This window comes from Lutra lutra, chromosome 17 (genome assembly GCF_902655055.1).
Source record: "Lutra lutra chromosome 17, mLutLut1.2, whole genome shotgun sequence".
NCBI classification, from domain to species: Eukaryota; Metazoa; Chordata; class Mammalia; order Carnivora; family Mustelidae; genus Lutra; species Lutra lutra.
Window position 1 is genome coordinate 3,098,231 of NC_062294.1, and position 12,657 is coordinate 3,110,887.

Consider the following 12,657-nt stretch of genomic DNA (forward strand, 5'->3'; position numbering starts at 1 on the left):
GTATCTTCGTCTCAGGTTGGCGACAGGATAGAAGAATTCATTGTGTCATTCAGAAAAGTTTTCCGTGGGTGGTTGGTCTCCCTGACCATGAACCTGGGGGTTTCCAGAAAGCCAGTTCTCCTTTCCCTGGCTCACAGCTTCCCCTGCCGTCCCGCGGGGCAGCGCCTCTGCCCCCGTCCCGTCCCTCTCATGCATCCCCGGAACTCGGCTCCACGCAGAAAACACAAATCCCGCGCTGGGGCAGGAATTTTTTGGAAACATTTGCTTCTGCAACAGCCAAGCACCCCAAAAGTCACTTTGGGCCCTCCTTGGGAGCACCCTAAAATCCACTGGACTTACGCTTTAAAATGGTGGGTCTGATGGCCTGGGAACTCTGAGTCAAGAAGAGGACATGAGCCGAAACCGGCACAAAACAGCCGCGGGGGGCCCGGGGGATGGACACGGCTGCGGCTCAGGGTCAGGGTCAACGTTTGGCGCCCGTGCGATTTTGGAATAATTCTCATTGAACGTCCAAGCTGAAATCACCCAAATGTCACCGTGCGCGTGTCCTCAGTGAATGAATGACATGGTTTTCACCCAGCGTTTTCCACTTCTCTCTTCTGGTTTTGACTGGAGGAAATTTAAAAATTATGTCATTCAAAGGCGTGGAGGTCGCCTGTCTCCTGGCCGTACAAACGTGGTCAGAAAAGGACAAAGGAGGAAAAAGAGAAGAGAAAATGCAAGGCACCTTGGGGCAGAAAGGGTGGCTCGGAGGAGGTGACATTTCAGCTGAGAGCAGAAGAGCGGGGTGATGGGCCATGTGAGCGGGAGGAGAACCATCACGGCGGTCCCACGGAGTCATGTGGGAGAAAGTGGTTTGTGAAGGACAGGGGGCCAGCCAGCCCTGACCCCGCAGTGGTTTCCAGTGTCTCAGGGGAAGTGGCAGGAGGCGGGGATGTGGGTGTCGAACTTGAGACCAAGCCCAAAGCTGAGAGGCACCATCCCAGGCATGGAGGGAGTTTCCTTCTGGCACAAAAGCATTTATGGAGTGTCCCGCCGTCAAGTGTATGTGGGAGAGATGTCAAGTCGTCTCCATCCAGTGGTTTCCTGATTAAACTGTTTGTGAGCATAAAACAAGGGGAAAGGCACCCTTGTCCGTCCCTGCTATAACTTGATCCCGTTCCGAGGCTATTTAAGGAGGGCAGGGGGTCTGGGGAAGCATCACGATTTTCAGTTTGCGAGTCAGGAATGCGAGCATGTTACAGCAACAAAAATCATGAGAAGGTGAAGTTCTGGTAGGAGAGATCAGTCATCCTCTAAGAAGATCCCGAAGATTCTTAACCTTATTTTGTATCAGGGTCTCCACGGTGGGATCAGTGGTGACCCTCCGAAGAGACACCTCCACGCCCTAAGACCCAGGCCCAGGGAAGGTGGCCTTCTTTGGAAAAGGGGTCTTTGTGGCTGGAACTAAATTATGGATCTCAAGATGAGATTACCCAGTACTGAAGGTGTCTTTGTCAGAACAGAGGACACGGGTGCCCCGGGGCAAAGGTCCGAGGGATGCAGCCTGAGCAAGGAATACCCAGGGTCACCAGCAGCCACCAGAGGCTAGGAGATGAGCACAGAGGGGGCTCTCCTCAAAGCCTGCGGACACTTCGATTTCAGACTTCTGGCCTCCAGAAGGTGGGAAAGAACACGTTCCTGTTGCTTTCAGCCACCCAGGTTTTGGCCATTTGTTATGGTGGCCCCAGGACCCTTGAATAGACTCCTTTTGCAATCTGGTGAGGCCTGATGGGCCCCTTCAGGAGTAATGGTTATGAAAGGCATAGAATAGAAAGTATAGGGTAACAAAGAAGCCAATCCTACGGAGGTGGCCATTGTTCTGTGGACCCCGTGGGCCCCAGGTGAGGAACGAGGAGAAATTCTATGAATTGATATTGGTCTCCATCAGGTAACCCTGCTAATTTAACAGCTCCCATGTACTGGAATGCCTTGAGAATAGCCACTGGCCATGGAGGGGCCACCTATCCCTCGAGCCCATTCTGGCAAATGCCTACGTTCTATCCCAGACGCGGTCATATCTGGAGGCCTCGTGCCCAGGACGTTCAGGCGGGACCACAGTGCCTCGCTTTAGGGCCAAGCCACGGATGTGAAGCCTCGAACAATGGCTTTTTATAGGCATAAAGGAACACACAACAATTCTGTGACACACCTTCCCCTTAACTTGCTTGTAAAGGGCAGGACAACAGCACAACACATGTATCTCAGGAGACAGGCTTTCCTGTCCCTGCGGGTCCCCCAACACAGGCTCTGCTCAGACCCCAACTGCGGGAAGCAAGACTGTAATGACCAGTCTTTCCACGAACATCACCTTTGCTTCCAAACCATTCCAGAGAATTTTGCCCTAAAATCAGCACTGCATTCGACCTCAGAAACCCAAAAGACCAAAAGTGTTAGCATCAGACGACAGTGTCCCCTGGTCTGTAGACGTGGTTGGGAGAACAGGAGACCAGTTGCCCTTGGTCGAATGCTTGGGAAGATTATTAGTTCGGGGAAACAGAGAGAGCTCCCCGAATCAGCCCTAGATCCAACCGACGGGTGCTCTATACAGAGCCACGGCCTCCCCCTGCACCACCAACCTTGCCGGGACGTCCAGGCCACGTAAGTGGGAGAGCAGGCCGCTGGCGGCGCCTCGTGCATCCATCCCACTCGACTGGTAGTAACGAGGTGGACGCCCCTGAAAACGGCCCCTGGGGCCTCCTGCCCTAATCCCCGGGGGCTGTGCAGGCCACAGGATGTCATGCCCTGATCATACCTGTTACATTACAAAAGGGATTTTGTAATTAAGATTACTAATCAGTTGACTCTGAGTGAATCAAGGCAAGATTGGAATCTAATCACACGAGCCCTTACAAGCTGATAGCAGAAGGGGAAGTCGGAGTGAGAGCCTGCAGGCCCACAGGCAAAGCAGGAGCTGGAATGTGGACAGCCTCCAGGATCAGGGACGGTCCCCAGAGGACATCCAGCGAGGAAACGGAGAACCTCTGTCCCATGTCTTCAAGGACCTGAATTCTGCCGGGAGCCCAAGTGAGCCTGGAGGCAGAGTCTCCCCAGTTGAGCCTCAGGAGGAGAACGTAGCCCAGCCAGTCCCTACAGGACAGCCTAGGAGGTCCTGAGTGGAGGACCCGGCTGTGTCTGCATGGACGTCTGACCTGCAGAACTGGGAGATGACAAATGGCTCTGGCGGGAAGCCAGCCGTCCGTGGCAGCCGGTGGCACAGCAGAAGGAAGCTGGCACACCCTCGGTGCCATCAGGAGTGGGCTAGTGTGTGGCCCCTGGCTCCGAAGAGTCAGAGAGAGAGGAAGCAGCGGACAGAGCCCCCCAGCACCCGTTCCTGGACGCTCCCTGCGGCTGCAGCAGGGCGCCCGCCAGCCCCGTGGGGCCCCTGAGCCCTGCAGATGCGGCTGCCGTGAACGGAGCCGCTCTGTCCGGGTGAAATACACCAAGGTTTGGAGGGTTCGTTCGAGAAAAAAGAACGTGAGCGATCTCATCAATAACTTTTCCGTTGATTACATCAATCGACGGGCTGATATGGAAAATATTATTGAAGTTACTTTCACCTCCTTCTTTTTACTTCTTTAATGTAGCTTCTAGAAAACGTTCATTTCAGCGTGAGGGTCACGTTGATGTCCAGCGGCGCCGTGTCAGCCCTGCCTTGCCCGACCCTCCCCACTGCGCCGAGCCTCAGAGGAGCGGTCAGCGTCAGACAGTGAGGGCGTGGGGCAGGGACGGGCGTCAGGGTCGTCAGAGCCCAAAGCCCGTGTCCTGAGGTCTGGGCCGCCCTCCCAAGCAAGCACGAAGTCAACCTTTGGTTGAAAAGCAACGTTTTCAGCAGAGGCTGGATACCCTACACCAAACAAAAGCTTCAAATGGGGATAAGACCTCGGGCGGAGGGACGTAGGGAAGTATTTTGGGGTCCTGGGAGACCTCTCATTCCCCTCCCAACATTTGGCCCTAGGAACTGACTCTGATAAGCCCAGAAACCGGAATTGTCCACATGAGTGGTCGTGCAGTCGTTAGGGACACCTGGGGATCTTGGTCTCCTTCCGCGGGATATCCAAGGATACAGTATGAGAAAAGAAAGGTTATGATCGTGATCCGTTATTATGAGTACCTTCTCCAAATCACGGTTATCTTTATATAAATCCCACCCAAGATCCCTGCGATCGATCCCCCGGAATGGGCCCGCGCTGCATCTTCATCCCACCGTGCAGCCGCTCTGGGAGGAGAGAAGGCAGCAGAGGGCTGTGTTCTAGGCAGAAGCTGAAAACCGCAGCACACAGGCCCTCCACCGCCCTGAAGGTCAGCCCTGCAGGGGACTGGGCGGTCCAGGTCCTCTCGACACCAGGAGAAACTGAGGGGTACTTGCAACCATTCTGGAAGAGGTGAGCTAAGGACGTGGTCACTAGAAGTCACTTCCTGTCCATCCATCTGGCTCTACGAACCGTCAACACTGTCACACTTCACGCTCTCTTGGTGTCCTCCTTCATTTTATATCCTGTGTGCACCCCTTCTTGGAAAATTTTAATCCATTTACAATTCAGCGTTCACCGTGTCAAGAATGCCAGGTTGCAAATTCCCCTTTCAGTAAAGCTGTTATAATTCCCGAGCCTGTCATCAAGAATGCAAAGACCAGCTGAGCACACCACCTCCCAGAAGACCTCCGGGGCTTGCTCCTGGAGGTGTGCGTCGGAGGGGGAGGCTGAATCGTGTTGGTGAGGAAATCTCCAGGGTCCTGTTTTGAAATCCACTCTATACTTGTTTTTGGTAAAAACATGTGACACTCTTTGTTACTTCTCAAAAAATCTTGCTCTGAAGATGCTGACCTCGCTGACATGGACTGGGGCTCCAGCAAGGAACTAGGCTCCTTCTTGCACATCCCGGGATAGGCTCAGCATGACCCGGGAGAATGTGCTTCCCTCTGAGTCACACGACCCAGCAGGGGTGACTGTGGGTCGGGAAAAGGTAAAATGCTCCACTCAAGTTTCCAAGATCTTGACGAGCGGGTTATCATTTTTCTTACATTGGAAATGAACCAAAACTCTTTGATTATAGAAATTTAGCTCTGCCATCAGGCCTTTGCTTACTTTAATTTTTATTAAAGTTTTTTTCCCTGCCAGCATCTCAGTTAGCTGTTTCTAGGTGTGCGTGCCTGAGTCAGTCCTCCACTTAGAATGGAAAAGGGGAGCTTGGGACCTGCCCCTCGCTCTCTGTTCCCCCCCATACACTGCATCTTTCATGGGTTTATGCCTTTTAAAAATTGGCCATGACACCTGTACAAGCGTGCTCACAGCAGCACCGCTCACAACAGCCAAAAGCAGAAATTATGCAAATGTCCGTGGACAGATGCGCAGGCAAACAAAAGGTGGTCCACCCATTCGGTGGAAAATTATTCAGCCTTAAAAAAGAATGCGATCGTGAGTCGTGCCGCAGTGTGCTTGAGCTAGAAAGAAACCAGACACAGAGGACAGGGGCTGTCCCTGTCCACGTGAACGTGGAACACACAGTAGGCAAATCCACAGATTCAGAAAGCAGATGGTAGCTGCGAGGGCTGGGGGAGGGGAGAGCAGCCGTTGTTTCATGGGACCAGAGTCTCAGTTTGGGAAGAGGAGAAAGTTCCAGAGACTGGAAGGTGGGGACGGCTGCACAGCAACGTGTGTCGAATGCCACTGAGCTGAACCCTTCAAAATGGCTAAAAAGGGGACATTTTATTTTTTTTTTAAAGATTTTATTTATTTATTTGACAGAGAGAGATCACAAGTAGACGGAGAGGCAGGCAGAGAGAGAGAGAGAGAGGGAAGCAGGCCTCTTGCTGAGCAGAGAGCCCGATGCGGGGCTCGATCCCAGGACCCTGAGATCATGACCTGAGCCGAAGGCAGCGGCTCAACCCACTGAGCCACCCAGGCGCCCCAAAAGGGGACATTTTAAATGGGACACTGCATGTGGTGTGTATTTTACCACAATAAAAAAGTTTAAAGACATATTCAGCAATAGGGGAAAATGGATTAGCTGGACTCTGTCAATGATAAACATTAACCTCACGGAAACGAAAACTTTCCAATTCTGACGTGTTGAGTCAGCAGCTAAACAAGGAAAGCAGGATGGGGGAGGGATGAAGTTGTTATTTCCCTGATCTCATGTAAAAAAAAATCAGATGTAAATGTATTTTGCCTTCTGTGGGAGAATTAAAAGTTAGCATTTTCTGTTAAAAAAAAAAAAGTAAATAAAATTTGGGGAGGGGCTCCTTGCTGCTGCCGTTGGTGGAACGTTAGACTCTTGATCTTGGGGTTGTGAGTTTGAGCCCAAGATCAGATGTAGAGATTACTTAAAGAAATAAAAAACTTAACAAAAAATTTTTGAGGAGTTGAAAAAGGACATAAAGATGAATTTCCATGTAATTCTCTAAATTATTTGAATTTACTTATTCCTTGATTTCCCTGCTCTCTACCACTGATTTATTTTAGAGTAGCCCCCTTTTAAATTTGATTTTACTTTTTATACAGATAAAAGATACTTACAGAAAATTTCCACAGTGTAGAAAAACCTATGGAAAAAAGTTTTCCCTAAATCCCACTACCCAATGTAAACACCACCAACATTTGGTTAACATTTCTCCAAACCTCTTGCTATTCTGATTGATGTAGAAGGATGGATGGATGGTTGGATGGATGGATGGATGGATAGATGATGGGTGGTTGGATGGATGGATGGATGGATGGTTGGATGGATGGATGGATGGTTGGATGGATGGATGGATGGATGGTTGGTTGTATGGATGGATGATGGATGGTTGGATGGATGCATGGATGGATGGTTGGATGGATGGTTGGATGGATGGTTGGATGGATGGTTGGATGGATGGATGGATGGATGATGGATCACTGGATGGATGGATAGGATTATATTTACATAAGTAAAATAATTATGTTCATTCTTTTCTTATTCAGCAAAATATGTGGCAATTACTTGCTGATAAAGAGTACAGTTAGCTGTAGTTTACTTTTCAAAGGTGCATGGATATCCCAGGGTGTGGGTAAACCATAGTTTATTTAACCAGCCTCCCCATATCGAACATTTCAGTTGCTTCCAATTCTTCCCTACAATAAACAATGTTGCAGTGGTCATCCTTGCCCATTCAACTTTGTGAACATGTCTGGGTACCTCCCAGAAGAAGTTTCTAGATCTTGATTACTGTGTGGAAGAATACACACACTTGAAGTTTTTGAACATTTTCCCAAACTGCCCTCCAAAGGGGTTATGGACATTTTATGTTCCCGCTGATGATGCATGAAAGTTCCCGTTATCCCGTGCCCTGGCCAACACAGGCCATGGCTGTGTGACAGCCCGGCAAACAGAAGGCATCTCAGTAATGTCACTTGCCTCTCCCTGAGCAGCAGTGAGGTGGGCAAAATATATCGTTTTTTCACAAACTATCATTACAGTCAATTTTGTGTCTTCTTATTTGAATTCCCTGTTCATTTCTTGTGCTCACTTTGACCGTGCTCTTTATTATTTTGTAGGTTTTTTAAAATAGACCTTTATTCTTTGTCACATATTGCAAACATGCTTTCTCGGCTTGTCGTTTTAACTTTGTTCACTGCATTTTGTTTTGCTCTTCTGTACAAAGCTTTTTGATTCTCAGGGAATCAGATCTATGAAGCTTTTAGTTAGTGTTTCCCAACTTCATGTCATGATCATAAAAGATTCCACCACCCCAAGATTACAAAACATTCACCCCAATTCTCCTCAAGTTGTCTGTCTGTGTTTCACATGTAAATATTTTGTTCTCTTCTAAACTTACTTTGATATAAGAAGTTGGGTGTGGATCCCACTTTTTACCTTCAACGACCAGCCAGTTGTCTCAAAATCTGACTTTCCCCTATTGACTTCAAATGCTTCATCTGACAGTCCTCATTTGATATGTGAGATCATTTCTACATTCTTAATTTTTCCCTCTCTACTCCTGCCTACTTCACACATTTCCTGGGACCCCAGGCCAGTACAAACCCCGCCCTTCCTCCCTCTCAGCACAAGCAAACCCTGAACAGACACCTGAAGCAACTATATGGGCACCCCAACAAGTCAGTAACAGCGGGTGGACTGGGGGGGGCAGAATTAAAAATTTGAAGAACAACCGATAGGGGGATGAGCTTCCTGAGTTTTTTCCCTCCTTATTTCCAGACCTTACTATGGGGAAGCCCAAATCCTGGAACCAAAGCCAGAGAAAAGGCATACATTATATATAAGGGAACCATGATCTAAAAGCTTGGAGATTTCTCATCAGAAACATTGGATACAGGGAAATAGTGGAATGACATTTTTTAAGTGTTCAAAGAAAAGAACCGTTAACCCATAATTCTAGAGTAGAAACACTCTTCAGAAATAAAAACGAAGTAAAGACATAATTAAATGAAATAAAACTGGAATTCACTGCCAGTAAACCTTCTGTAAAAGGCATGCTAAGAAAGATATTCATGTGACGGGAAAATAACAGGAAACCTGGAACTTCAGGAATAAAGGAAGAGCAACAGAAATGATGAATCCAGGAAGAATTCTTCTTCAGTTCTATGGATGAGAGTTGAAAGGAAAAGCTGTAACATTTTCTGAGGATGTTTTCGATGTATGTAGATAAAGTACTTCGGACAAGTTCAGCACAAAGCAGGGGGAAGGGCAGAACACCTGTGATGATAAGTTTTCTACCTTTTACCTGAAGTGGTTAACTATTAACCATAAGCAGGTGGGATAAAACCCTACACAGGTATGTATTTTGCAATCCCTGGAGCAACCACTTAAAAACGATACAAAGAAATATAGTCAAAGCTCATAAGCAAATTAACATGGTACACTAAAAGAAATATTCAAATAATCCAGAATAAGGTAGGAAAGAAGAAAGAGAAGCCAAAAAAAAAAAAAAAGAGAGAGAGAGAGAGAGAAACAAACAAAAAACAAATAATAAACTGTTAGACCTACATTCACCCATATAAATAATTACATTAAATGTAAGTAGTCAGGGCACTTGGGTTGCTCAGTCCTTAAGCATTTGCCGTGTGCTCAGGTCATGATCTCAGGGTCCTAGGATCAAGCCCCATCAGGCTCCCTGCTTAGCTTCTCCCTCTCCCACTCCCCCTGCTTGTGTTCCCTCTCGCTGTGTCTCTCTCTGTCAAATAAAGAAATAAAATATTTTTTTAAAAAAGGAAAATACTTCCTGGAACACTGAAAAAAAATTAGATTAAATTAAAAATAAATACATAATTACTGATTAAAAGAAAAGAAAATACTATGCTAAGAGAAGGAAGCCAAACACATACACATACACACAAAACCCAAATTGTATGATTTCATTTCTATGAAGTGTCAAAAATAGGTAAATTTATTGAGTTAGAAAGCAGATTAGTGGTTGCTTAGGGTTCAGAGAGGAGAAGGAGGGAAATGGGTATTGATTGCTAATGGGTACAGAGTTCCTTTTGAGGGTACAGAAGTGTAACGAAATTGATTATGCAATGTTTTCACACCCTGTGACTATACTAAAAAAAAAAAAAGCTTAAACCCTGCATTGTATAGTTTAAATGAATTTTACAGCATAGGGATCATAGCTCAATAAAGCTGTTTATATTAGGAAGGAAAGCTAGAGTAGCTATATTAATGTCAGACACAACACTTTCAGAACAAGGAAAATTACCAAAGATAAAGAGGAACACTATATGGCGGGGAAGGCCGATTCATGGGGAAGACACCACAATCCTAAATGTGTACACGCCCAACAGCAGAGACGGAAAATGCACGAAGAAGCAGGCCCTGCAGGGCCCAAGCCCTTGTGCCAGGGCGGGTGGCGGTGGCTGCAGGGAGAGAGTCTGCTGTGCTGTGTCACACCACTTCGCTGGTGGGAGGTAGGACTCATGCAGACTAGGACTCTGTGAAGGACTGAACGTAAAATGTGCGGAGAACACGTGAATCCAAGAGTCCCTCCGTCGCATATGGTATCGGTCAGTTGTTCCATCTTATTGGTGATCTGGCGGACCTCAGCCTTGCTCACCGAGCTGATGCCCAGACATACCAGCCTTATAACAAAGACTGGGCAAGAGAGAAGGTCCACATGCCCCTTTGTCAGCAGGCCCGATGGGCTGGGAAACAACAAGAGTTGGCAGCGGTAGGGGCAGGGGTGCGTCTGGAACACAGGAGCATATAGCACACCGGACCGGGAGTCTTGTCCTACAGGAATCCTGTCCCCAGTCTGGCACACTATGGCCAGGACTGAATGGGTCTGACAACACGTGAGGGTCTTGTTCCATAGGAAACCCCCACAACCCCCTTCCTCTCCCCATTTTTTTATTAAACATTTTTATGATGATTTAGAGGAAGTCGCTCTTTGTCCGCTGACATGAACAGTCAAACTGTGCATAGCGGCTTTATTCCACTCACGGTACCAGCCCTTCCTCAGGATGGGGTGGGAGCATGGTGACAGCGCAGTTATGCCCTTGAGATAAAGTCATAGCAAAAAACAAATGTTCTTTAGTTGGAAAGGAAAACAACTAAGAAAACAACTGAAGAAATAAATGATAGAAGTGAGAGCAGAAAGACAGATTCTAAAATCATACTGGGAGAGGTCAATGCCGCACTCTCCGTAACTGAAGCAAGACCGAAAATCACCACAGTCACAGAAGACCGGTACAACCAACGCACAGCCAGCTTGACCCAATTAGCGTTTCTGGAGCGCCCCGTCCGACAGCAGAATGCAGGTTCCTCTCAAGTGCACACAGACTTCCATCAAGACCGTATTCTGAGTCACATAACAAAACTCAACGAGTCTAAAATAATTGAAATCATACAAAATGTGTTCTCTGCCCATAACAGAATTAAACTACAAATTAACAACTGAAAGATATTTACAAAATCCCCTAAATATTTGGGAATTAAACAACATTCTTCTAAATAATCCCTGGGTCACAAAGTAAATCACAAGGGAAGTTATAAATATTTTGGATGGAAGGAAAATGAAAATACAACTTACCAAAATCTGCGGGATGCCTGTAAAGCAGTGCTTAGAGGGAAGTTTAGAGATATTAAATGTTTATGTTAGAAAAGAAGATGGTTTTCAAATAAATAATCTAAGCATCCACCTTAAGAAACTAGAAAAAAAAAAGAGCAAATTAAACCCAAAGCAAGGAAAAGGAAGGAAACAAATAATAATAGGGACAAGTATGAGTTGCATTAAAAACAGAAAAGCAATAGAAAAAAATCAATAAAACATAAGATTGGTTTTGTAAAAAGATCGAGAAAACTGATATACCTCTAGCCAGACTGACCAAGAAAAAAAAAAAAGGAAGACAAAAGTTACCAAGATAAAGGATAGCATATAGATATCAGAAATATTGAAAGAAGAACAGACTGGGTGGCTCAGTCAGTTAAGCATCTGCCTTTGGCTCAGGTCATGATCTTAGGATCCTGAGCTCAAATCCCACATCAGCCTCCCTGCTCAGCAGGGAGCCTGTTTCTTCCTCTCCCTCTGCCTGCCTCTCCCCCTGCTTGTGCATGCTCGCTCTCTCTCTGTCAAATAAATAAAATCTTTTAAAAAGAGAGAAAAAGGAGAGCAGACTAATATTATGAAAATTCAATAGCAAATTTGACAGTGTGAGTGAAATCAATCAGTTTTCTCAAAGATATAGACTCCCAAAACTCCCTCTAGAAGAAATGGACAACCTAAATAGTCCTATATTTATTAGAGAGTTTGTAGCTTAAAAATAAAACAGTCCAAGAAAGAAACCCCAAGACTAGATGATTTTACCACACACCCAATGAAGGAATAATACAAATTCTAAGTTTCTTCCAGAAAATAAAAGATGAAGGACTACTTCCCAATCATTATGCATCCGGTATCATCCTCATACCAAAACCAGAGAAATACTACACAGGAAAGGAGATCTACAGACCATCACGAATACAGATGCAAAAGTCCTATTAAAATACTAGGACACTTAAAATAACTGTGTTAAAAACAAAAAAGCTCATGGTGCCTGGGTGGCTCATTCAGCCAACTGTCTGCCTTCAACTGAGGTCACGATCCCAGGGTTCTGGGATCGAGTCCCACATTGGGCTCCCTGCTCAGCAGGGAGCCTGCTTCTCCCTCTGCCCCTCCCCCCACTGCTTGTGCTCACTCTCTCTCGCTCTCTCTCTCTCTCTCAAATACACAAATAAAATCTTTAAGAAAAATAAAATCTCAAAAAAAGAAAAAGCTCACAGGAATTTGCTTGGAACTGCATTGAACTTATAGAAAATAGATGAAGAACGGACATTTTTCAATAGTAAGTCCTTTCTGTGTTAAATTAAAATTAATTAAAGTACAGGGGCTCCTGGGTGGCTCAGTGGGTTAAGCCGCTGCCTTCGGCTCAGGTCCCGATCTCAGGGTCCTGGGATCGAGTCCCACATCGGGCTCTCTGCTCAGCAGGGAGCCTGCTTCCCTTCCTCTCTCTGCCTGCCTCTCTGCCTGCTTGTGATCTCTCTCTGTCAAATAAATAAAATCTTTTAAAAAAAATTAAAGTACAATTTTTACCCAAGAACAAGCCATCTTTTATGCCTTTCATGGAGCCATCAATATATCCCATGTTGGGTCCTGCCTGAATT